The 26,380-nt window shown below is 35.6% G+C and overlaps 1 long non-coding RNA gene across 1 annotated transcript in view; it reads left to right on the top strand.

Moving 5' to 3' along the window:
• The window catches only part of LOC125093620 (uncharacterized), a 426,585-nt gene that overhangs the window by 64,435 nt on the left and 335,770 nt on the right, over positions 1 to 26,380 (top strand). The window contains exon 2 of the long non-coding RNA XR_007125299.1: positions 9,244 to 9,247. This is a non-coding gene — a long non-coding RNA (uncharacterized LOC125093620). The remainder of the gene's footprint in view (positions 1 to 9,243; positions 9,248 to 26,380) is intronic.

Here is a 26,380-nt window from a genome sequence, read left to right on the forward strand (position 1 = left end):
GAAATATAAAACAGAGGTAATTACATGCTCAGCTGTGTTTTTGTCTAACACACACAAATATGGACTACTATTTAAGAAAACAAATACATTTGTTTCCTTGAGACTCAATTAAGTAAAGAAGATAGAGACATTTTAAAAATAAGTTATCCTTGGGATAATTGTTCGGGGGAGGTTCTTCCAACCTCTCTGGGCCCGGCTCCTTTGCGTTCACCTGACACCACAGTGTCCCAACTCAGAATGAAGTGCCATTTCTTTGGAGCTTAATAAACTGCATTTTGCAAGCAAATAATAGATAAATAGATAAATCAATAATTATATTTAAGTACATAATATCAAATTTTGAGAATCAGATTGGAGTACCTGGGAAAAGGTTTTGCCAGTTTCAAACTATTATTTTTAAAGATTTGAGTGTTATCCCTGAAATTTAAATCCCAAACTGTTATTTGATACAAATATAACATAGCAAATTAAGTAGAATTCATGATGTATTTTAGCCATATAGTTTAATCTATTGCTGCATGTTTTGCATTGTTTTGCATATATTCTTTTAAGTGAGCGCCAATCCAAAGTATGAACTAGCCTTTAGATGTCATTTCCCATGGAGTTAAGTATATGTAATTACTGATGTATAATGAGTATTTGAAAGAGCATTCCTGAGGAACAGCATGCTAAAGAGATAATAATTAACTAAACAGAATATACTAAACCTTCTAAAATGTATTTTTACAACCTCTACAAAAAAAAAAGTTTTCCTATTCTGAAAACCCTAATAGTGTCAATTAAAGAATAAATGTTCACCTCATTATATTTTCAAAAGTAGTGAGGAAATGCTAGATTGAGCCTTGGGGCAGAAAATATATTAACAGGCATGAAAAATGTTTCATTTCTGATGCTGTTTTCAAATGACAGCATAATATGTTATGGATCATTTGATTTTTTTTGTATGAAAATGCTATTCAGCACCCAAAAAGGCATATGCTGCTAACGGCATGTGTTGCCGTCCCTTTTATGACAGCTGGCAACAAGAAAATGCCAGTCAAAACACAAAATGTCAAGCAGAAATTCTCCCAATAAAAGTAGTAGTTTGTAAAAGTCATTCATAAATAAGCTTCATTAAATAACTTTCATTAATTCCAAACATCGTTAATCAAAAGCAGTTTCTCAAGTAACTGAAACTTGTAACCTAAATGGGCAGAAGAAACTCTGAAAACCTAGCCATGGTCTCTTGTTATTTCCTAAAAAATTAAGTTTGCTTCTTTTCATCACTCTGAGAAGTTCACATATTCAAACCCTATTTTAATTATACTAACTCATGAGAATTCAGACTTCTGAGAGCTTTTCAGCAAACATAAATGAGCAATATTAAAACCTGTACACGTTATTCTTATTGTCCTACATTTAAAAAACAAAAACAAAAACAAAAAACTGTGGCTTTAAGTTTATTCTCTCAGGTTGCTTTCATGTAGATTTTTTAGAGTAAATATTTATTTACTTACATATTTTCACTGAATTGTTTATAGCTTTAGTGAGCCAAATTTCTTTTACTTTCTTTCTTTCTTCCTTTCTTTCTTTCTTTCTTTCTTTCTTTCTTTCTTTCTTTTTTTTTTTTTTTTTTGCCTCACAAAAAAAAACTGTGTTAATTCATGAAGATTAATGACTGCTTTGAAATTTCTCATGTTTGAGGACCAAGGCAACAGAGAATTCCACCTGGTAAGGGAAGATTATTGCTACTTTTATTTCTTCCTCTGCATCTCTTTTTTTCCAACTCATTTAATTAAAAAGAACAGGGAAGTTGAAGAGGGAAGCACTAAAATGAGCCAAGAAATAATGTTACAATATTAGCTAACCAGGAAATTATCTGTCCTAGTCATCAGCATTTTCTATAGGTAGGGGAAAAATACTCCTTTAGAGGTTTTGAGCCCTTTGACAAAGACTGTTAAATGCAGCTTATGAGATATGATGACCCCATCCTGGTGGCCCTGAACTTCTGACAGAGCTCTTTTATATCAATTGATTAAATATCGATTCACTCTCAACCTCTGCCTCTACATATACATGAATGTGTTTATGTATATGTAATATTTTTGCACATATAAATAATCTTTATTTTCAGTTATTTCTATACTTAGATATGTATTGTTATATATTAATTATCTGGAATTATTATAATATTTGCATATATTATATATTTATATACATTATTTTATATATATACATTTTACACTTATATGTACATATTTTGGAGAAAATATCAGAGGTTAAAAAGGTTAAGATCAGTAGCATCAACTAGGTTTTCTTAAAATGCATTTATGATTTATAAGGAAGTATATAAAACAAAAATCATAATATTTCGACATAAAACGACCCTAGTAAAAAATGAAGTGAAAAATGGCATTGAAGGGGCGCCTGGGTGGCTCAGTGGGTTAAAGCCTCTGCCTTCGGCTCAGGTCATGATCCCAGGGTCCTGGGATCGAGCCCCACATCGGGCTCTCTGCTCCGCGGGGTGCCTGCTTCCTCCTCTCTCTCTCTGCTTCTCTGCCTACTTGTGATCTCTGTCTGTCAAATAAATAAATAAAATCTTAAAAAAAAATGGCATTGAATAAAAATGCAGTGACAGCTTTTGGAGGTTAGTATTTGGTCATGCTGGTGGTACTTCATGGATGCATTGTAGCTTTTTTTCTGGTTCTTTCCAGGGATGGGGCTCTCCTGAGGCCTGGCTTCTGGACTGGCATGCAATTTCTTCTGCCATATTTTATCAGCCAGAACAACTTACATGGCCAGTACAGATTTCACTGACAGGGAAATAGGCTTTGCCTTTTAAGTAAGGAAAATATGCTGTCAGCAGGCAAAGGATGAAGATACAGGAAAGGGGGAAGAATTGTAGTCCTATTTGCAATTGAGCACCGAAGATTAATTCTCCCTGCTATGCCCTTTTATGAAACACTGAAGGAATGTTCTCTAAAGCCCAAACTGCACAAAAAAGGGTCAGGGAACTGTACGAAATGTTTATAAGAGACTACTGAAATTAATCCTATCAATTTTTCTAACAGGAAAATTTTAAGAATGTGAAATACTTTTAAAATGTAGGTTTTTTTTCCCTTGCCATATAGCAGTTGTGAATATTTTATACATTAATTGAAGTGATTTTTCAGATTATAAAAACAAATGTCATGAAATATAGAATAAAATATATGATCTTATTATAAATGTATGACAAAGATAATAAATAAATATGAGTCCAATATTTATGCAAGATGTCAATTCTAAATGCTTATTTCAGTTTAGTGGAGTGCAATAAAATGTATAACAAATTGAGTATTACTTCATTTATCTAAATAACATCATAAATGTACATGACACTACAATGATCAGTGTTAGACAAATAGTGATTCCTGTTCACAGAAATTATGAGTATATATAAATATCCCTGATAGAGAAGAAGTAAACGTATATTTTAATGGAAGTATGTGTCTGAATTTTCAGATTTTTTTTTTTAAAGATTTTATTTATTTATTTGACAGAGAGAGATCACAAGCAGGCAGAGAGGCAGGCAGAGAGAGAGGAGGAAGCAGGCTCCCTGCTGAGCAGAGAGCCCGATGCGGGGCTCGATCCCAGGACCCTGAGATCATGACCTGAGCCAAAGGCAGTGGCTTAACCCACTGAGCCACCCAGGCGCCCCATGAATTTTCAGATTTTTTAAGTGGGTGAAGTGGAAATACCATGAATAACAACGAATATATCATGCATTGGTATAAATAAGTGAAGCACATGTTTATATATTTTCCAATATTTTATTATGAAAAATATCAATCTTACAGAATATGAGAAGATCTAGAGTAAATAATTCCTATATACCATTCACTTACAAGTCACCAATTGTTAACACTTGCCTCATTGGTTTACCTCTTCTCTCTCTCTCTTGCATATCCCTCTTTCCTCTTCCTTCCCTTCTCCCTCATTTTTCCTTACTGAAACATTAGAAATCCTTTAGCACTAAACTCCTAAAAATAAGGGCAATCTGTTACATGACTATAATAACATTAAACACATAAAGAAGTTAATTAGCACTGACATCATAATATTGTCTAATCACACAGTTCATTTTTTAAATTTCTCAGTTGTCCCAGGGTTTCCATTATGGCTATTCCCCATCCAACCGAGATGCTATAAGAAGTCACACATTGCATTTTCTTGTCATTATTTTCAGTTATTTTTTTAATCTAGAAGAGCTCACTCTAGCCCCTTCCCCCTTTTTAAAAAAATATTGTATGATATTACTGCTACTAAACAGTTCAGGCCAGTTGGCTTATGGAATTTCCAACAGTTTAACTGTACTTCATTGTTGTGGTTGAACAGACTCAAGATAAAATTTTTTAGCAGACTAAAGGTGATGTTGTATTTGATCTAGTGTGCTCCTCATTATGTCACACCACAATCATGAAAGGTCTTTTTTTTTCCCGGTATCAGTGATATTAATTTTCACTATTTGCTCAAGGAAGAACCTTCTGTGATCTCTCCACTCTAAGAAAATCATTTATTTCTTTTTTGAAATAATAAGTACACAACGAGGTGGCATTATCAGGCAGTGTGAATATTATTCTCCCAAACCTTTGTATATATTGACTGTAGAATCAACTCTCGAAGGAATGTAAAAGAATGATTTCCTAAGTCTAATTTATATTTTTTCTAAATAAAAGTGTTCCCTCATTCTTCCTAATTTTGTGAATTATTATGGTCCTCTTGATTTTTTTTGTTTCAATAAAATATATTGTCATTATTATTCTTTTAAATGCTCAAATTGTATTTGGCCATAGTTCTCTTTGCACTGGGATCTGTATACTTCTGACACATCTTCAGTAGTGTTGGAGAATTTCCTTCTTTTGGCTTACAAAATGTTAAAAGCTACATTTTTCATTTATTCCACTCCTGATGTAGAATTAGCCATTTCTTCATGAGTCCATTTTAGATGGGAATAAGGCTATTCTATACCACTGGTCCCCAGCTTTTCAAAGCGATATATGCATGGATACATACACACACACAATTGCCCCTGTATGATATTCAAAGAGACCCTACAGTATCAACACTTCCAACAGCCTGGTTGCAAAATGCTTTCATGTGTACATCATTTTAATATTTTTAATATGCTTTTTACAATACTATTATCTTGGAAGTAGCAAGAAAGAAGAGATGTATTGTCACATCATAGAATAAGTTCACTGCAGTGTTGCATCTGATTAGAAAATGTAACAATTACTTTTTTATAAAATAATAGCACATGGAGAAATTTGAGTTCACCCTGAGGTAAGAGTGTGCTTCTGACTTTCACACTTGATCAATGCAAATTTTTAATATCTCTCAAAGCACATATTTTTCCATTGTTCTGCTGTGAATATGATATACAGATATTCAACATTTTTGTACTAACTTTTTACTTTTTAAAATGTCTTTTTTTTTAATTTTTTAAATTTTTTTAGATTTTATTTCTTTATTTGTGAAAGATTGGTCACAAGCAGGGGGTGCAGCAGAGGAAGTAGGAGAGGGATCATGAAGGGGTCAATCCCAGGACCCAGGATCATGACCAGAGCTGAAGGCAGACACTTAAACCAACTGAGCCACTAAGACAAACCACTTTTTAAAATGTTTTAATTTGAAACAATCTCGCACTTTAAATGTTAAGTGAAAAATATAGAGAGGTTCTTTTTTCCTAACTTTTTTGAGAGTAAGTTGCTGATACAATGTCCTAATACCTCAAATAAGTGTATTTCCTACAAGAAAGAACACTCTCTTACATAACCACAATGTACTCATCAATGTCAAGAAGTTATTACTGATACATTATTAGCATCTGACTTTCAGAGTAATTTCAAGTTTAATCCATTGCCCTAATAAGATCCTTCATAGGAAACAAACATTATCCAGAATGTGTTGAATTTCGTTAAAAATCTTTATTTCCCTGTGTCTAGAGTAGTTGTGCAGTCTCTCTCCTTGACTTTTATGATGCTGGCAATTTTGACTAATGCAAGCCAATTATTTTGAAGAATGTCACCAAGCTTGAAGCTGTCTGCTGTTACCTCATGTTAGCAAAAAGTGTCAGAGAAAAGACACTGTGTTCTCCTTGCATCTCGCCAGCTGGCTTAGGATTTCACTTTGTCCTAGTATGGGTGATGTTGACTTTGATCCCTCAGTTTAGGTGGGGTCTTTTGGAAGCCTTCCCCATTGCAAAGTTATTCTTTCATCGTTTTGCAATTAAAAGGCAATCTGTACAATGGTGCTTTGAGACTCCTGCATGAGGTCCTCACTAGTATCCTGTACTCCGTACCCCGCTTGGGCTCTGGCATGTTGTGGCATCTCATAGTCACTAACCTCCCAACAGTACCTACTTATTGGTCTGGGGCCTGCCTTTAGATATTTTGTTTGTTTGTTTAAAGCTACCTCCGCATTAACTATGAGATGTCCTTTTAACTTTTATCTATTCTCATAAGTTTTCTTCATACCTATTTTGTGATTGTTTCAATTCCTGCTCTCTCTGGAGTGCGACATGCAATAAAGCATAGTCATTTATAAGAATTTGATCAAAACTGAATAAATGGGAAGGAAAACATATAGTTGAATCATTAGTTATTTCATGCATTATTTGTGCCAGATGCTGGTTGAAAGTATGAAAAATGAAGGGACCTGAATTTTCTCCTTGAAGTGTATTGAATCTAGGGATGGTGACATAGAAACTTAGTCAATTTAATATCAGAGATGGAAAAGTTCTGATACATAAAAGGTGTTATGTAAGAGTTAAAAAAATAATTTAGGGGCACCTGGGTGGCTCAGTTGATTAAGCACCTACCTTTGGCTCAGGTTGTGATCCCTGGGCCCCAGGACTGAGCCCTGCATTGGGGTCTCTGCTCAGTGCAGAGTCTGCTTTTCCATCTCCCTCTGCTCTACTGTCTCTCTCTCTCTCTCTCAAATAAATAAATAAATACTCTTCAAAAATTAAAAAAAAAGGATAATTTAATCCAAATTTAAGAACAAAGTAGGCTTCCAACTAAAATATCTGAGATATACCTTGACTATCTAATATTTCATAACCCATTTCTGGTATTTTGCATTCCAGGTAGACTTAGTATCATCATCTTTACTAATTTCCATGTAACCAGTATTATAACACTGTAACTTAGTCCCTTCATCCCATCTTAAAGTATAATGTTTTCTTAGGTTCAGGGTACTGAAATGCCAGCTGTTGGAAGGTATTTGCTAGGCATTTAATGTACATTCAGCAATATTCAATAGGAAACACATTTATTAATCAAAATAGAACACCATTCTAAATGATTGTTGATCACTTTTTCTCATGTGGTCCAAACTGGTTGTGGTAAAAATCCTCATCTTGTGGGAAAAAACTCACAATAGACTAAATTTTGTCAGTGATACTCATGGAGATACAGACATGTCCTAGATATGCAATACTTGGATGGAATAAATTATGAGTTTGCTGAGTGAGAATTTTGACAATCAGAAACTTAGATGTTCATCAGTAATAAAAGACAGATTAACAGGGGGAAAAAAAGTAAGTTTCTATATTCAGGAAAGCTAAGTAACTCCCTAAAATGGCCCGAGCCACCAAGATATCAAATAACATTTATAACTAAGTCGGTGGGTGGGAGGTGGAAGCAAGATGGAAGGGATTATGAGGGTTACCAGGAAAAGAACAGTGAACAAAAGCAAGATTTCTGTGCAAACTTAAGTATCGTCTTCTCCCTTGATAAGAGTTTCTAAAGATTTAGAGTTACCTTTCTCTTACTGGTACAGAGAGGGAGACACTCTTACAAATAGAAATTTCCTTCTAACTGTAAATGTCTCTTCTAAAAGGGTAACTTCTACGCAGTTTCTCCTATGTCTGCTTTCTCTTAAAAATAATTGGCTCAAAAAAAAATCAATATGCCAAAAAGACACATTTTGGGGTGGCATTTTCCACACCCCTTTACTGATTTCCACAAGCACATACCATCAGCTCTTGCCTAAAGCAGCATCCCCTTATTGAAAGTTAGACTTATAATGCTATTCATTTGTTGACCAATATGAAATTTATATATTGGCACCTTCTTTATACTATTTTTTTCTAGAAGAAATTTTAAAAAATTAAAATTGTAACTTAATCTTTACAGAGTGTGGATGATACTGTTCCTTAAATAAAACAAAATATGCAGAGAGATCATATAGTCTTTGTCATTTTGAAACACATTCCTTGATGTTATCAAGCACATTTACCCACACTTCAATTTTTTTTTTTTTAAGATTTTATTTATTTATTTGACAGAGAGAAATCACAAGTAGGCAGAGAGGCAGGCAGAGAGAGAGGAGGAAGCAGGCTCCCCGCTGAGCAGAAAGCCCGATGTGGGGCTCGAACCCAGGACCTGGGATCATGACCTGAACCGAAGGCAGCGGCCTAACCCACTGAGCCACCCAGGCACCCCAACCCACACTTCAATTTTTGCCGTGTAGTCTTAGTTTAAGGTAAACTATATATTTATAGGTAAGAATATTGAAGCATTTTAGGAAACAAGGGTCAGAAACCTGGCAAGCCATTTGAGAGGAAGGGGATCAACATACATATAACCGCCGATTTTCTAAATGAGTAGCTGCATCTGTTGAAGTTGAGAGATGACCTAGAAAAGAATTCCTAGTTTCTAGATATGTAATAGATTTCTTATATCAGTTCTGATTGTGTAAGTATAGAAGACACACAGAAAGACATAAGAAGAATTGCTTTTTCACTTTTTGAACATTTTTCAAGTCTGATGATAGACCGGTCAGTTCTGAGAATGAATTAAGATCTATTTTTCATGATAAGTTAATTAATTCATTGGTCCAGACTGTATTTGAACCAAATGCCATATTTAACTAAAATAAAAACCATTGTGGTCGTTCTATTCCACAAAATTTAACACTATTCATTATTATACAGATGAAAATAAACCTGCACACAGCCTCATTTATATTTAGTTCTTTATAATCACCAAAAAGTCCATTTAAATATTAAATATAAAAGGCAATTATCATATAGATGAAGTTGAATGTGATGCTTAAGAATGTAACATATTCAATTGCATCCTAAAAATGGCAAATCAAGTATTCTCAGTAACATAATACCTGGTCCTCCAAAGAAATCTTTTTCAGAATATTTAGGTTGAATTAACTTTCACTTTGAGTTTGTCTTAAACTCAGGGAGTATCTGCTTTTATTTTTAAGGTGAGTTAGTGAATTCCAGTCTGTTGTCAACAAATCAACAACAGAGCTGGCCACCACTAGCTTGAGCAGTGACCTGCGAAGCAAACATAAATGTATACTATTCCCAATTACAACATCCATTTATGATCTCAGTTTATTGACACCATTGAGGGAATTTGTTTCACTATTTTATCATTCCTGAAATTCCTAAAAGAGCATATTCATCCTGTAAGAAGGCCTTGAGCAGAATTTTATACACATGAAGGTAGAAATGATAAGCTAAGATTTACTCAGCCATAAAAAGTATACCTATGTACAAACTTTGCTCAAACAACTATTAATTACTTGAAATGAGGCTTTAGAAATCCAGTTTGGGGTCATTTTTCAATAGGAAACATCTTCTGGCCTATGATTGTGTCAAAAAAAAAAATTGTACTACATAGAGTTAAACCAGCAACAAGACTATATTCAAGACTACTGCAACAAAGGTCAAGACTATTATAATAGAATCGAGAGATTAAATTCAGCTCTGCTAAAACAAAAAGCAGTCAAGTTTTTAAGCACTTGGGACACATTAGTGGGAAGATTATTCAATGTGATAACATAATCCATAGCCTTTTTGTAGAATTTAGGCTCCTTACCATCCTATGGAGACTGGGAGAATAGAGGCAAAATTATTACATTTCAAAGGGATGATTCCCACATTCTTGAGAAAGCCGTTTCTGGATTATAAAATTGGAGAGACCCTTTTGAAAAGATGTACAATTCAAAGGTGCAGTAAAAGAATTCACAGTTTTAAGTTTTCTGATGTTCTAAGAAAAGGAAGTCAGGGGTCCATAATCAGGAACAAACCTGCCTGAAGTTCAATCAAGCTAAGGGAACCAGTAAGATCATCTTGGTCCATGGATGATTATCACACACAAGGTACCAGAAAATGATAGCACTTAACAATGATTTATTTTATATCCTATCAGTCCATATTCAAATGAAACAACTGTTAAACTGTTGTTTTTTGTTTGTTTGTTTGTTTGTTTTTGTTTTGTTTTGTTTTGTTTTGTTTTTCTTCTCTTTCTCTCCAGGGCAGTTTCTATTTCAAGTAGCATTATTTTACCAAGCAAACAAACACAAAACAGTTGTCAATGCACAAAACTTTAACTCTGAAAGTTTATTTTCTTTGCTCAATTTATATTTTTCCAAATCCATCTCAGGAAATGTAACAACAGTTTTAAATATTATATAGTTGATCTTGAATATATAATAAATACAACAGAGATTGTCGAGGGAATGTCAAAAACAGGCCTCAGAAATAAAAACTATCAAATCATAGATCAGGTCTGTTTCTTTTCATTATATTAACCATGGCAGTCCATTGCATTATTTTCAGGAAAGCATTTTGCTACATTTGAAATTCAGGTGCTCATTAATATAGTAGGTTAGATTTTTTGATTCTGAAGTACTTTTCAGGAAAAAAAATCAAGATGAACCTCGATTTCCTAAGCATTTTACTACTGCAGGGCTTTATCAGATGTTCTTTCTCCAATGAAGCATATTTTAGCAAAAAGTTATTTCATCAGTCTTTTTTTTTTAAATTACATCTAATGAGAATGGCTAGTTAAAAAGACTTACAGATTAAGACTTTTTCCCAAGATAACTTTCCATGTTTGTTTCAAATTTAAACTCTCTAATATATTCATTAAAATATATCGTGTTCCTATTCTGTGCAAAAATATTGGCAGTGAAAATCCTGTGAAGTTAGATATTTTCATGATGCTTATTTTTTAAGTAAAACATAAGTTTACATAGTTAAGTAACTCACTCATGCTCCCTTATCTGTGAAATGACAGAACCATACTCTTTCTTTCTTTCTTTCTTTCTTTCTTTCTTTCTTTCTTTCTTTCTTTCTTTTAAAAGATTTTATTTATACACTTGACAGAAAGAGAGAGAGAACACAAGCAGGAGATGCTCCACGCAGAGGGAGAGAGAGAAGCAGACTTCCTGCCCAGAGCTGGGAGCCCCAACATGGGGCAGCCTTGATCCCAGGACTCCAGATCATAAGTGTAAGGCAGGTGCTTAACTGACTGGGCCACTCAGGCACCCTCAACCATAGCACTCTCATGAAGAGGTATGATTCCAGAATCTAAGTGCTTCACCCCCAGTCCATGTTGCCCCTCCAATTAATGTTGGTGGGATTTGGGCATTTGATATTATAATAGAAAGTGGCCGAAGAAAAAGTCAAGGAAGCATTATTATTTTTTTTTTTTAAAGATTTTATTTATTTATTTGTCAGAGAGAGCGAGGGAGAGAGAGTGAGCACAGGGAGAGAGAGTGAGCACAGGCAGACAGAATGGCAGGCAGAGGCAGAGGGAGAAGCAGGTTCCCTGATGAGCAAGGAGCCCGATGCGGGACTGGATCCCAGGACGCTGGGATCATGACCTGAGCCGAAGGCAGCTGCTTAACCAACTGAGCCACCCAGGCGTCCCTCAAGGAAGCATTATTAATTAGAACTGTTTGATAATGCACTTGAGACCAGTGGAAAATTCAATAAAGTCAAAATATATTGTCTCTAAAGATAATCAAGTTAATCTTTTAAAATGAAATCCTACTTCATTCTTATTATCAACCTAAAAATCAAAATAGCCAGTTGTTTGTTTGTTGCAAAACAAGTTTATTCGGAAATAATAAAGAAAGTACAATTTAGGACAAGCAAACTATGGGAAAAATGTATGCAAGTCCAAAGAAACAAAGGGAAGGTCATATTTTATCAGGTTTGAAGAAACTATGAAGAGTTGTCTTGGACAAAAGCAGACAAGAACAAGAGTTCAAGGCTATCGTGGTTGGCGCAAGCGGCAGTTGATGCATTGGTGTTGTACAGGGAGTGGCATTTTGTCTTCCTGCAGGTTCCGATGAGTGGTAACATGAATGAAGCTTCCCCTTCAGGGCTTCCCAAGTCCATTTTAAGTGAAATTTTCTCCACTTATTTTCATAATATGATGACCGAGACTAAATAATGGTTTTGTAGCTTTTTTTTTTCCCTCTTTGTTAATAAGATATAAAATAAAGTAAGGTACTTGATTAGGCCAGGCAGGGAATCTTTGATCATTAACTGAATCAAACGAAGAATAAAATGTGAAACTGGATAAATCTGAAGATCATCAAAATATACATATATACATTATTATCTTATACCGTACTCTGATATCCATTTGTTAGCAAGAATGATGGCTATCATTTCTTTAACTCTCTGAAATAACTTGAATATTTTAGTGAAACAATGAAGATCAAATTGAAATAAAAATATGCTGCAGGATTACTTCAGTTCATATGATAAATGTTTTAATGAAAATAGAAATTAATTCTGAAAATGAAATCCTGTTTTATATGCATGGGAGAAAAGTGCAATTCAAATCAAGCCTCTCATGAATATGTTTTTAATAAAAAAAAATCTCTAATAGTTCCATTTTGTTTGTGAATCTGAACTTCTGAATATCAAGTTTTCTCCCAAAGATCTAGTTGTATTTAAGAAAAAAAGAGAAGTGTAGAACCAATTTTTAAATGACCTTGAAACACTATAGTTGGCAAAATCCCCACCCAAGTGTAAAATAAGCTTAGCTTCCAATTAAAATGTTACAAGTTGGTACTAAATCTAACCAACAATTTGAAACCTTCAGTAACACAAAAGTTGTCATCGTTTTTTAAAAAGGTGGTAGACAATGCCTCACTAAAAAAGAAATTTTAAAAAGTAACTACTCTAAGAGCAAAAGAATTCAAAGATAGAAACAATGAAGAAATAAAGTATACAGAACTAAAATGTGTTGTTAGCATGTTTTATTATTTAATGATATATTAAAAGGTAGAGGAGAAAGACCTTAGCTGTATTGAAATTTTTGATTCCCTTAAGTGTATGATAATTATCCCTTAATTATGATGACATATTTTAAAGTAAAATAATGTTAGTTTAGAAAATTTCTTCTTTTTGTGAGAAATATTACATTATATTATTCAACTTGAAATTCTTCACAAGCTTCTGACATTTATTGGATTTCAGAAAGTTTTTTTGGTAACATTTCTTTTCTTTTCTTCTTAAATCTTAATTTATTTTTTTTCATGTTCCAAGATTCATAGTTTATGTACCACACCCAGTGTTCCATTCAATATGTGCCCTCAGTACCCACCACCAGGCATTTCTTTAAAAAAATCTGAAGTTTTTCTACATATTCAGGTGACACTATCTACGACACAAGAACATTCACATCAATAGATTTAGTTAAATATCACTTCCCAGCTTCCTAACAATGGCAATGTCCCACCTGGGAGTTAAGGTTCTCCCATAGCCTAATAGTTTCAGTCTCAAATGTGGAGAGTTTTATCATCCAAGAAATGTTTTAGATTTACTACAAGTTCTTAATGTAATAGATTTATCAGTACTTTGGCAAAATTTCGGTTTAAAAACATACATTAAGAGTCAGTGGTCTTCAGACTCCTTCTTTTTCATGAGATAACCAGAATAATGGTCATGATCAACCAAAAAAACCCAATAGTTATAATGGAGATGATTTCATAATGGGGGTTTGGTCTGAATAACCTCATGTTTAATCAGTGTGAGAAGGGAAGGTTATACTTTTGTTATAATATGAAGATATATTTCCTTCTCAATTCTCATATTTTAAAGAGCACATCTACTTCTAAATGTGAAAAAGAAAACAAACAAACAAAAGAACTTTGCTGCTGGGACGCCTGGGTGGCTCAGTTGGTTAAGCAGCTGCCTTCGGCTCAGGTCATGATCCCAGCGTCCTGGGATCGAGTCCCACATCGGGCTCCTGGCTCAGCGGGGAGCCTGCTTCTCCCTCTGCCTCTGCCTGCCATTCTGTCTGCCTGTGCTTGCTCTCGCTTGCTCTCTCTCCCTCTCTCTCCGACCAAAAAAAAAAAAAAAAAAAAAGAACTTTGCTGGTATATTTCTTCTGAGCTTCTTCTGTCTGTCAAAGAAAGAATTATCACACTGAGAGCAGCACCTTCTGCTAGGATGTGCGTCAATCAGTATTTTAAAGATGGTGAATAGAGACCACTGAAAGTACCTATTTTAAATAAAGCATTTTTCTCTAAGTAAAAATCATTGTTTATTCTCACTTTATTAAAAAAGTCTCACTTTTTCTATCACTTATAATAAAAGAGATGTAAGCATTTTAAGAGTCTGAATTATTATGATTTTTTATAATACATAGTCAATACAGTTGGAGTGAAATGAAAAAGAGGAAATCATGCAATGAGTCAGAGAATGACCATACTGGAATTTACAGATCATGGTAAAGTGTCCTAGGTTTATTTACGTAATGAGGTCTTTTGATTACTTTAAAGCTTGGAATACTATTATCTGATTTAAATCTGGAAGAGTTTGATTTGTTTACTATGTAGTGAAAGGCTCAAGTAAAGACAGCAGGAGAGATGAGTTAGAAGTCCATTTGATAGCATGGAGGACAAGGGGAGATGGAGAGGAGAAGGGAGTTGAGGGAAATTGGAAGGGGAGGTGAACCATGAGAGACTATGGACTCTGAAAAACGATCTGAGAATTTTGAAGGGGTGGGGGGTGGGAGGTTGGGGGCACCAGGTGGTGGGTATTGTAGAGGGCACGGATTGCATGGAGCACTGGGTGTGGTGCAAAAATAATGAATACTGTTATGCTGAAAAAATAAAAAATTAAAAAAAAAAAGAAGTCCATTTGACTAAGCTATGCAGGAAATGATGGTGTCTTTAACTATGGAGATGTCAGTGAAAGTAGGAAGAATTTTACATAGCATGAACATGATTTGTAGGCAGGTTAAGAGAAGATAGAAACAAGACAGAGAAATGAGATACAACTCATAGGTTATTGATGAGAACAATTGGTGCATACAAATTTCATATACCAAAATAGGGGAAGTGCAAAGTCAAAGACTGGAAGAAATGGGCTAAGAATCAAAATGTTATTTTGATATATTGGATTTGATATGCTATTAGAGATTCTCGAGGAGTTACGTAGCAAGCAGTAGAATTCAGAGGGTAGATCTGAATGGGAGAGAACAATATCAGTTCCATATTTTTTATTAAAAGTAAAACTTAATACACTGTAGAGTACCTTATAAGTTTGTGTTAAGAATAGTGCCTTTTACCTCTTTGGTTGGGTTTATTCCCAGGTATCTTATGGTTCTTGGTGCTATAGTAAATGGAATTGATTCTCTAATTTCCCTTTCTGTATTTTCATTGTTAGTGTATAAGAAAGCCACTGATTTCTGTACATTGATTTTGTATCCTGCCATGTTACTGAATTGCTGTATGAGTTCTAGTAGTTTGGGGGTGGAGTCTTTTGGGTTTTCCATATAAAGAATCATGTCATCTGTGAAGAGAGAGAGTTTGACTTCTTCATTGCCAGTTTGGATACATTTTATTTCTCTTTGTTGTCTGATTGCTGTTGCTAGGACTTCTAATACTATGTTGAACAAGAGTGGTGAGAGTGGGCATCCTTGTCATGTTCCTGAACTCAACAGGAAGGCTGCAAGCTTTTTTCCCATTGAGGATGATATTTGCTGTGGGTTTTTCATAGATAGATTTGATGAAGTTCAGGAATGTTCCCTCTCCTATACTTTGAAGCATTTTAATCAGGAACAGATAGCTGGATTTTGTCAAATGCTTTTTCTGCATCAATTGAGAGGATCATGTGGTTCTTCTCTCTTTTCTTATTAATTTGTTCTATCACACTGATTGATTTCTGAATGTTGAACCATCCTTATAGCCCAGGAATGAATCCCACCGGGTCATGGTGGATAATCTTTTTAATGTGCTGGTGGATCCTGTTTGCTAGGATCTTGTTGAGAATCTTAACATCCATATTCATTAGTGATATTGGTCTGAAATTCTCCTTTTTGGTAGGGTCTTTGCCTGGTTTGGGGATCAGGGTAATGCTGGCTTCATAGAAAGAGTCTGGAAGTTTTCCTTCTGCTTCAATTTTTTGAAACAGCTTCAGGAGAATAGGTGTTATTTCTTCTTTGAAAGTTTGGTAGAATTCCCCAGGGAATCCGCAGGTCCTGGGCTCTTTTTTTTTTTTGGGAGGTTTTTGATCACTGCTTCAATCTCGTTAATAGATATCAGTCTATTTAGGTTGTCGATTTCTTCCTGGTTCAATTTTGGGAGTTTATAGTTTTCCAGGAATGCATCCATTTCATCTAGGTTGCTTAACTTATTGGCATATAACTGTTGAAAATAACTTCTGATGATTGTTTCTCTTCCTTGTTGTTAGTTATGATCTCTCCCTTTTCATTCATTATTTTATGAATTTGGGCTTTCTCTCTTTTCTTTTGGATTAGTGTGGCCAATGGTTTATCGACCTTATTGATTCTTTCAAAAAACCAGCTACTAGTTTCATTGATACGTTCTACTGTATCTCTGGACTTGAGGAACTACAGAACACTCATGAAAGAAATTGCAGAAGACACAAAAAGATGGAAGACCATTCCATGCTCTTGGATCGGAAGAATAAACATTGTTAAAATGTATATACTTCTAATGCCATTCCGATCAAAATTCCACCGGTATTTTTCAAAGAGCTGGAGCAAATAATCCTAAAATTTGTATGGAATCAGAAGAGACCCTGAATTGCTAATGAAATGTTGAAAAACAAAAATAAAACTGGGGGCATCATGTTACCTGATTTCAAGCTTTATTACAAAGCTGTGATCACCAAGACAGCACAGTACTGGCATAAAAACAGACACATAGACCAGTGGAACAGAGTAGAGAGCCCTGATATGGACCCTCAACTCTATGGTCAGTTAATCTTCGACAAAACAGGAAAAAATATACAGTGGAAAAAAGACATTCTCTTCAATAATGGTGCTGGGAAAACTGGGCAGCTATATGTAGAAGAATGAAACTCAACCATTCTCTTACACTATACACAAAGATAAACTCGAAATGGATAAAAGACCTCAACGTGAGACAGGAATCCATCAGAATCCTAGAGGAGAACATAGGCAGTAATCTCTTCGATATCAGCCACAGCAACTTCTTTCAAGATATGTCTCCAAAGGCAAAGGAAACAAAAGCCAAAATAAACTTTTGGGACTTCATCAAAATCAAAAGCTTCTGCACAGCAAAGGAAACAGTCAAGAAAACAAAGAAGCAACCCACGGAATGGGAGAAGATATTTGCAAATGACAGTACAGACAAAAGATTGATATCCAGGATCTATAAAGAACTCCTCAAACTCAACACACACAAAACAGATAATCATATCAAAAAATGGGCAGAAGATATGAACAGACACTTCTCCAATGAAGACATACAAATGGCTATCAGACACATGAAAAAATGTTCATCATCACTAGCTATCAGGGAGATTCAAATTAAAACCAGATTGAGATATCACCTTACACCAGTTAGAATGGCCAAAATTAGCAAGACAGGAAACCACATGTGTTGGAGGGGATGTGGAGAAAGGGGAACCCTCTTACCCTGTTGGTGGGAATGCAAGTTGGTGCAGCTTCTTTGGAGAACAGTGTGGAGATTCCTCAAGAAATTAAAAATAGAACTTCCCTATGACCCTGCAATTGCACTACTGGGTATTTACCCCAAAGATACAGATGTAGTGAAAAGAAGGGCCATCTGTACCCCAATGTTTATAGCAGCAATGGCCATGGTTGCCAAACTGTGGAAAGAACCAAGATGCCCTTCAACGGACGAATGGATAAGGAAGATGTGGTCCATAAACACTATGGAGTATTATGCCTCCATCAGAAAGGATGAATACCCAACTTTTGTAGCAACATGGACAGGACTGGAAGAGATTATGCTGAGTGAAATAAGTCAAGCAGAGTCAATTATCATATGGTTTCACTGATTTGTGGAGCATAACAAATAGCATGGAGGACATGGGGAGTTAGGAGAAGGGAGTTGGGGGAAATTGGAAGTGGAGGTGAACCATGAGAGACTATGGACTCTGAAAAACAATCTGAAGGGTTTGAAGAGGTGTGGGGGTGGGAGATTGGGGGAACCAGGTGGTGTGGTAGGTATTAGAGAGGGCACGGACTGCATGGAGCACTGGGTGTGGTACAAAAACAATGAATACTGTTATGCTGAAATAAATAAAATAAAAAATGATTAAAAATGATTAAAAAAAAAAGAACTGTGCCTTTTTCCCTGAATGATAAGAGATACCATTATCAAGTTTCAAGAATGAATGTATTATAATTGGAATTGTCTCTTGACTCCTATGTTTACAACTGAAGGACAACAAGTATTGAAGCTGGGAGACTAGTCAGAAGAAAAAGATGTCAGTGTTGGTGGCTGACAGATCTAATGTGGGCTGTGAGAGACAGAGAGGTGAAGAAGACTCCAGTTGTGAATCTGAGTCACCCACACTGACAGAATTTTTTTTCATTTTCTGAGAAGAAGAATATTGTAAGGAGAGCTTAATTTTGGATATGGTAAGTTCAAGAAGCCTAGTGGATATCCAGATGGAATGTCAAAGAGATAAACAGTATATAAATCTGAGATGCAAAAATGAAGGGCAGACTAAAGATTTATTCAAGAATCATCAGCCTACAGATGTTTTTTTTTAAAGCATGGGACAGGAGGAAATTTCTAAGGGAGTGACCACAGATTGAGAAGAGGAAGGAACCAAGAACTGAGCCCATCAACAACACAATGTTTGCAGAGTGGAATAATAATAAAAGCCAGGGAAGGAACTAAGAAAAAGTAACCAAATTTCTGTGGGAAACAAGAAGTGTTGATTAGCTTAAACAGAACAGACATCTGCCAGAGTGAGAACCTAACCTAGTAACAACCAGAGTGATCTTTCAGTAAGTTGCTCAGGTATCTCAAATGTTTAAAACTATTTTTATTATTGTATACTGCAAAGTTGTGTGTCTTCTATTTTGGCGAATGCTACCACGTCTCCCCAGGTATTCCAGTCAGAAATCTTAGAATCAGGATGCTGGGTGGCTCAGTAGGTTAAAGCGTCTGCCTTCAGCTAAGGTCATGCATGATCCTGGGGCTCTGGGATAGAGACTCATATAGGGTTCCGAGCTCAGTGGAGTGCTTGCTTCTCCCTCTTTCTTTGCCTGCTGCTCTGCCTAACTGTGTGCTCTCTCTATCTCTCTCCCAAATAAATAAATAAAGTCTTTAAAAAAAAAAAAAGAAATCTTAGAATCATCCTCTTCCTTATCTTCTGAACTTCCCAGGTGCAGTTAGTCAGATCCATGCTTCATATTCCTGAACAATCTCTCCCATTACAGAATGGATCACGTTATCACTTCTTATCTGTACTGCATTAATCTTAAAATGATTGTTCTTTTTCTCTACATTTTCTATACATATGCTTGTCATAGCTAAATCTACTGCAATGTTTGTTTGTATCTAACTTTTGAAAGTGGGATTGCAGGATATCATGGCATAGGCTTCACATCTGTGTTCTCTCCCTTGGTCTCTGCTCAATACATCCTCTCTTTTGTCCTTGTAAATTGATCATGGTTCTCCCTTTCAATGGGCCCTCATCATTTTCAGCATAAATCTTAACTTTAATTGGGCTTTCAGTGTCTTCTGCCATCTGCCCCTGGTTTACCTTTCTGATCTCTTGACATTTTCTTACATTATATGATCAACATTGTTAACTATTTTGTGGTTTCCTAAATGCATGATACTCTTTCCAATCTATATTCTTTTGAATGCACAACCCTGCTATATAGACTGACCTTCATGTGGGCTCATTTTTCAATATTATTTCAAATGTCAACGAGTTTATGAAGAATATCTTGAAATTCACAGAAAAAAATAGGTTCTCCCCTCATCCCTAAATTGTTAATGATACATTTTGGATGGTTAGAAAACATTTTGTCAACTTCCTCAATTTGCATTATTTGAGAAAAAAAGATAATGCTATATTTTAGATCCCTAAAATATGGTCAGGAACATAGTAAACACAAGTACATCTTCAGAATGGAAGGAAATGGGAGAAGAGGGAGTTATCCAGGAAAGGAAAGGAGGAAATTCTCTATGAGTACTTCAAATTCATTTAAATTAAATTAGATGTGCAAATGAAATTTAAGATTTTGTGTTCACCAGACCTCCATCCGTAATGTGGATTTTCATATTCTCTGCTTCTTTTGTGACTTTTTATTGACTAACTGGATACTACATTGTTTGAAATTTATTTAAAACTATGCTAGCAGTATATTATGGGAGAGGAAAAACATTTTTCTCTACCTTATTATGTTCTTTTAGTTATTCTATTAGTTAAATTGGCATTAGGAAGATTAATAGGGGGAAACTATTCATTTATTTATTTATTTACTTATTTACCTATTTACCGGAGGGAACAAACTGAATTTTGTATGTGCATTGTCCCACAAAGTGTTGAGAGTTTCAAAGACAGTCACGCAATTGAGGCATTTGTGCTATCCTGAGCTAAGGGGTAGAGTGAAAGGGTCTGGAGCTTTTTTTTTTTTTTTTTTTTTTTTTAAAAAGAAAGAAAAGAAAAAAAGTGAAAAACAATTACAGGGAAATGAAAAGACCAAACAGTTCCTATGAATTCCAGCAGCTTACCAAACCTAGCCTCGTCTTTGTGGTTATCTCTAGTGATAGCTCTATTCCTAGACCAGGCCCTCTATCTAAATTCTTTGAAGCAATTAAAGTAATGTGGCCTACAGCTCTTACTTTGTCTTTTCAGTCTTGGTTGTCTTCAGCTCAAAATTATCCACGTGCCAAAGTAGCACATTTTGGGGAGGTTTGTTGTGAACCCCATATATATTTGTGTTTGTGTGTATTTCTGTGTATATCAGTCTGAACTGCAATACCTGCTATTTGTTCTAATCAGGGAATTAGTCTCAGGGGAGTCATCTATGATTCAATCAGAAAGTTCATACTCTGAAAGGATAGTGGTATAAATATTTCAATTATCTTTACCACCAAAGCTTTGCTAATTCTATAGCAAATATTAGAAATCAGTTTTGATTTATGATATCAGAAGCTTATTAATTATCAGAACAAATTTTAGAAATAGGCTATCATAGGTAAAAATTATTGGTGCTCAGGGCATGTAGGTTGGCCACATTTTTTTAGAAACAGTTTTCACTATTGCCTATAGGGAAACTAAGGGTCTGGACCCTTAGGGATGGTGCATAGGATTTACTTCAAAATGTTTTCTGTGTCTAGATCTTGATTTATTGGATTCCAGTTGCCTCATTCTGTTAGCTAAATCCTGCTTCCAAAATATTATTGTATCTGACATAAGTAACCTTTTCATGAAAAGTATGTTAGGAGAAGCTGAAACAATGGATAGATGGAATTTCATCATTTTATTGGACAAGCGAGAGCATCCTTCTTCCTAGTAAATATTTATTTAATTAATCTTCTTTTTTTTTTTTAAGATTTTATTTATTTATTTGACAGAGAGAGATCACAAGTAGGCAGATAGGAGCAGAGAGAGAGAGGAGAAAGCAGGCTCCCCGCCAAGCAGAGAGCCCGATGAGGGACTTAATCCCAGGACCCTGAGATCATGACCTGAGCCGAAGGCAGAGGCTTAACCCACTGAGCCACCCAGGCGCCCTTATTTAATTAATCTTCTTATATGCAGCAGAATTTAGTTGGTGATGAGATTTTGGGAAAGTGACTAACTCTCATCCAATGTTCACTTTGGCAGCCGCCATTATTAAGAGTTGTCAAGACCAAATTGGCTTGAGTCAGCCTGAAACACTGAGCTTGTGTGAAAGTTCCTTAGCAAAAGCTCTGTGTAATATGGTGCTGGATGAGCAGAAAGAGAGATGACAGAACCCGGAGACAAAGTGTTTGACAGTCGCTGACTCTGTTGATGAAGACAAGTGTGTTTGCCAAGGAGTTCTTTTACAAATGTGCTGAGGTGTTCTGTAGCAGACAAACAAAACTTTCAAAGCTTAGGCAAGATAGAAAACCCTTCAATATAATGAGAATGAATCCCTTCTATATGATTAAGCTCCATATCCCTTCCTCTGTCTCAACAGACCATAGAGAAAAATTGTTCAAAGAAACAGAGACTTGAACATCCAAAGATTAATTATTCCTGGTCTAGATCTTTTCCATCACTTAACTTCTCTCAAACTTAGGCATTATAGCCTGTAATAAAAAAAAAATATTCCAGTTGCTTATTTGATATAACCTGTCTCGAGAGAGATTGCAAACTCAAGTTTGCTGGGATATACGAAGGACTCTTGACAAGGTATTGGAATTAGAGGATATGATGATAAACTGACCTTTTTCTCTTAGCCCCTATGAAGAGGTGTCTTTGCAGAATAAAATGCAATGATATCCTGAGGAAGCAGGATCTGTCCTAGGAATTCCACATTTGCGTGAGCCACGTGCCTTGATGAAACTTAGCTTGTTTCCTGATGTACTGTGAATCTTCCCTTTCACCAATCTCCAGTTACAGATCCCTCGGCATTACACTCTGTAACTGGTGTTGTTTTAGACTGTCCTAAGAATTATTCACTTCTCCCCACTTAGGGACTTCCAGTTATCTCCCCAAAACAAAACACATAAACAAACAAACAAAAATCCAGAAAAACCTTCATTAATTATGACATAAGAAAATGACGGGTGAAATTTAACATTATGACTCTGTCACCTTACACAGTTGTTGGTGTTCTGGTGTTCCACCGTGTTCTCTAAACATATATTGATGAGTTATTATATCTATTCATTAACATATCACCACAGTTGGTTTTTGTCACAGTTTTGAATTCCAACACAGTATGATTAACATACAAATGCTACAGAGCATGACTAGTCCATGCATAAATTAATGGTAATACACGATGTGGAAAAATTCTTATCCACTCCAATGTAACCTCCATTGAGGCAGAACAATGTGTCCATTGCTACAGCAGTCAGAAAAATGCTTGTCCCCCAGATGTTCACATTCTAACCACAGAAATGTGGAAATATCTTACCTTGCATGGATAGAGGAATTTTGCTGATGTGAATGGCATTGAGATGGGAGATTACCCAGGTTTGCCCCTTCTAATCACATGTGTCGTGAAAAGTAGAAAACCATTTCAGGCTGTGGTCAGTGAGAGAGAGATGTGACTCCTGAAAAAAGGCCAGAAATATATGATGTTGCTGGCTTTAGAGATGTAGTAAAGGGACCAAAATATGAAGGTGGCTTTTAGAAGCTGAAAAAGACAAGAAAACATATTCTTTCCTGAAGCTTCTAGGGGTAAAATAAATAAATAAATAAGAATCAGGCCTACTGACACTTTGGTAGCTGATGAGACTATTTTGGGCTTCTGACAATCAGGACTGTAAGATAAACTTGTTCTGTTTTAAATGACTAAGTTTGTGGTAGTTTATTTGTTGGACAAGTAACAGAAAAGACCAACTACTTACAAAAAATAGAAAATTGGTAACTGTGGAATGAATGAGTGAATGAAGCCATCATGTAGCTATGTAGAATTCCTCAGTATTATAAAGTACAATCTAATGTCTAGTGTACTAGAATGTTTTCATTGCAATTTTCTAACGGACTTTATGAACTTGTGTTTAACTCATTTGTGGTAGTTATCTAACATTTTAATTATAATTTTATTTAATTAAATTTTCTCTTATATTCTTGACTCAAAAACCTGTTATTTTTTGGTTTACTGAATGGATGAATAAGTGTTATTTGCATCTGAATTATGCTCATCACAATTTCAGGAATTCCTATAGAGCTGAATACTCCTATTCTAATATCTTGTAATTTATAAATATACATATATAATATGATTGACCACTAGAAATTAGTTTTCTAAGCACAGAACAAGTTTTGCCTGAATATTTGACAAGTATATTCTTAGGTCTCCACTAGGACACAGTACTGGATACATCAAAGGGAATCACTAAATGCTTATTGAAAAATTTATTAAAATTATATTTAAGTTCCATAGTCATGCACTTCAATCTCTCCTTTGTATGTAAAATCAACTCCTGGGCCTCTCTCAAATTTTGCTATATTCATACGGCCAAACTCCAACACTGTTTAAATCCAACTCTGTACCTAAACTTCCTCCCACAACCATTCTCACTGTGTATTCATGTTTATTTATTTAACATTGCTTGGTAAGCATATCCTGGGCTTTAATGCATTAATTCCTCCAATTTCTTTTTTTTTTTTTAAAGATTTTTTATTTATTTATTTGACAGAGAGAGAGCACAAGCAGGCAGAGAGGCAGGCAGAGAGAGAGGAGTAAACAGGCTCCCTGCTGAGCAGAGAGCCCGATGCGGGGCTCGATCCCAGGACCCTGAGATCATGACCTGAGCCGAAGGCAGAGGCTTAACCCACTGAGCCACCAGGCGCCCCAATTCCTCCAATTTCTTAAGCAATTTCTCTCCTCTCCCCAACGATTCAACACCTCACTCTTTTTCTCTACTTTCACCTGGTGACTGTATTTCCTAGTTTAATGAAGAAATTAAAATAACTGGAAAAGAATATCCACCCAATTACACTTGTGGCCATATCCCTACAAAAACAATCTGTTCCTATGAATGAAAATCAGCCAAGGCTAAACCTTCATTTTAAACTTAAAAAACAAAACAAAAAAATTATTTACTTTAGAGAGAGAAAGAGTGCACAAGGAGGGTCAGTGGTAGAGGGAGAAAGAGAATCTCAAGCAGACTCTGTGCTAAGCGTGGAGCTCAATGCCGGTTCAATGTTTTGAGCCCTAAAACATGACCTCAGCTTCTACCAAGAGTTGGAGACTTAACCGACTGAGCTACCCAGGCACCCTTCACTACTGAACTTTCTATCCATTTTATTTGTCTGTCATCTACACTCTCTATCCCCAATTATGATGAAATTAACTGGGGTGCAGGGATTTTTTTTTCTTTTATTCTCTTCTGTTGACCCTTAATACTGAGAGCTTTGATTCTCAGTAAATCTTGGATGAAGGGCACCTGGGTGGCTCAGTCAGTTAAGCGTCTGACTCTTGATTTCGGGTCAGATCATGATCTGGGGAAGTGAGATTGAGCCTCGTGTTGGGCTCTGAGCTCAGTGGGGAGTCTACTTGAGATTCTCTCTCTTCCTCTTTCCCTCCTCCTGCTCTCTCTGCTTCTCTCCTTGTCTAAAATAAATTAATTAATTAAAAAAATAAATCTTGGATGAAAGGATGAAAAAAACCACCATAAAGAAAAAGCATATGTAAACTTTATTAATCACTTTCCAACATGTTGTTGACAAAAAGCACCAGAATAAAAAATATGGTTTCAACTCTTTTATGTCATATATATAAATAGATATAGTACTTCAAAGGAGAAGTTGAACTTCTGTTAGTCTTAATATCTTCATATTTAAAATGGAGAAAATTAACTTTCTAATATTCCCTTTATTTGAATACAATACAAGGGAAAATTTGTTATTACCATAGTATACAGAAATTAGTTAATCTTCTTGACAGTCCCATTACTTTGGTAGGTCAGCTATTTTAATTTAAAGCAAAAAAAAATAATAATTCAAGACATAGAGAATAATTATTACCATCACCGCCTATGGAGTATTTATGGGAAAGGCACTGGGAAAGGCTCTTCATACCTAACATAAGATATGTATACATTTCTAGTCCAGATACTTCTCTACTCAGCCTGGCCACACCACTGGCAGAGGAGAGCTCAGAGACAAAGATGAAATACTGATTACCTGTGTAGGGTCTTTCTAGACTCCAGTTTTCCTTGAATAAAATTATCTTCTCTGTCCAGTCGTTGTGTTCAGGAATAATCTCACTACCAAATGACTAACATCACAAAGTCACTGTGATTGTAAAATCAGACTTCCGTCCTGCTTCCTTAAGCAAAGTTGATAAACTCAGAAGGGCCTTTCACATGACATTTGTCCCTTGTTTCTGCTCCCTTCACATATGCTTCCATATCGATTTCCTTTGCAAATCTTTAAGGGAGTTCAGGACAGGCACTGTATCTTATTCATTCTTTTTTTTTTTTTTTTTAAAGATTTTATTTGTTTATTTGACAGAGAGAGATCACAAGTAGACAGAGAGGCAGGCAGAGAAAGAGAGGGAGAGAGAGGGAAGCAGGCTCCCTGCTGAGCAGAGAGCCAGATGCAGGACTCGATCCCAGGACCCTGAGATCATGACCTGGGCTGAAGGCAGTGGCTTAACCCACTGAGCCACCCAGG

Source organism: Lutra lutra, chromosome 2 (assembly GCF_902655055.1).
Source record: "Lutra lutra chromosome 2, mLutLut1.2, whole genome shotgun sequence".
In the NCBI taxonomy this organism is placed as follows: domain Eukaryota; kingdom Metazoa; phylum Chordata; class Mammalia; order Carnivora; family Mustelidae; genus Lutra; species Lutra lutra.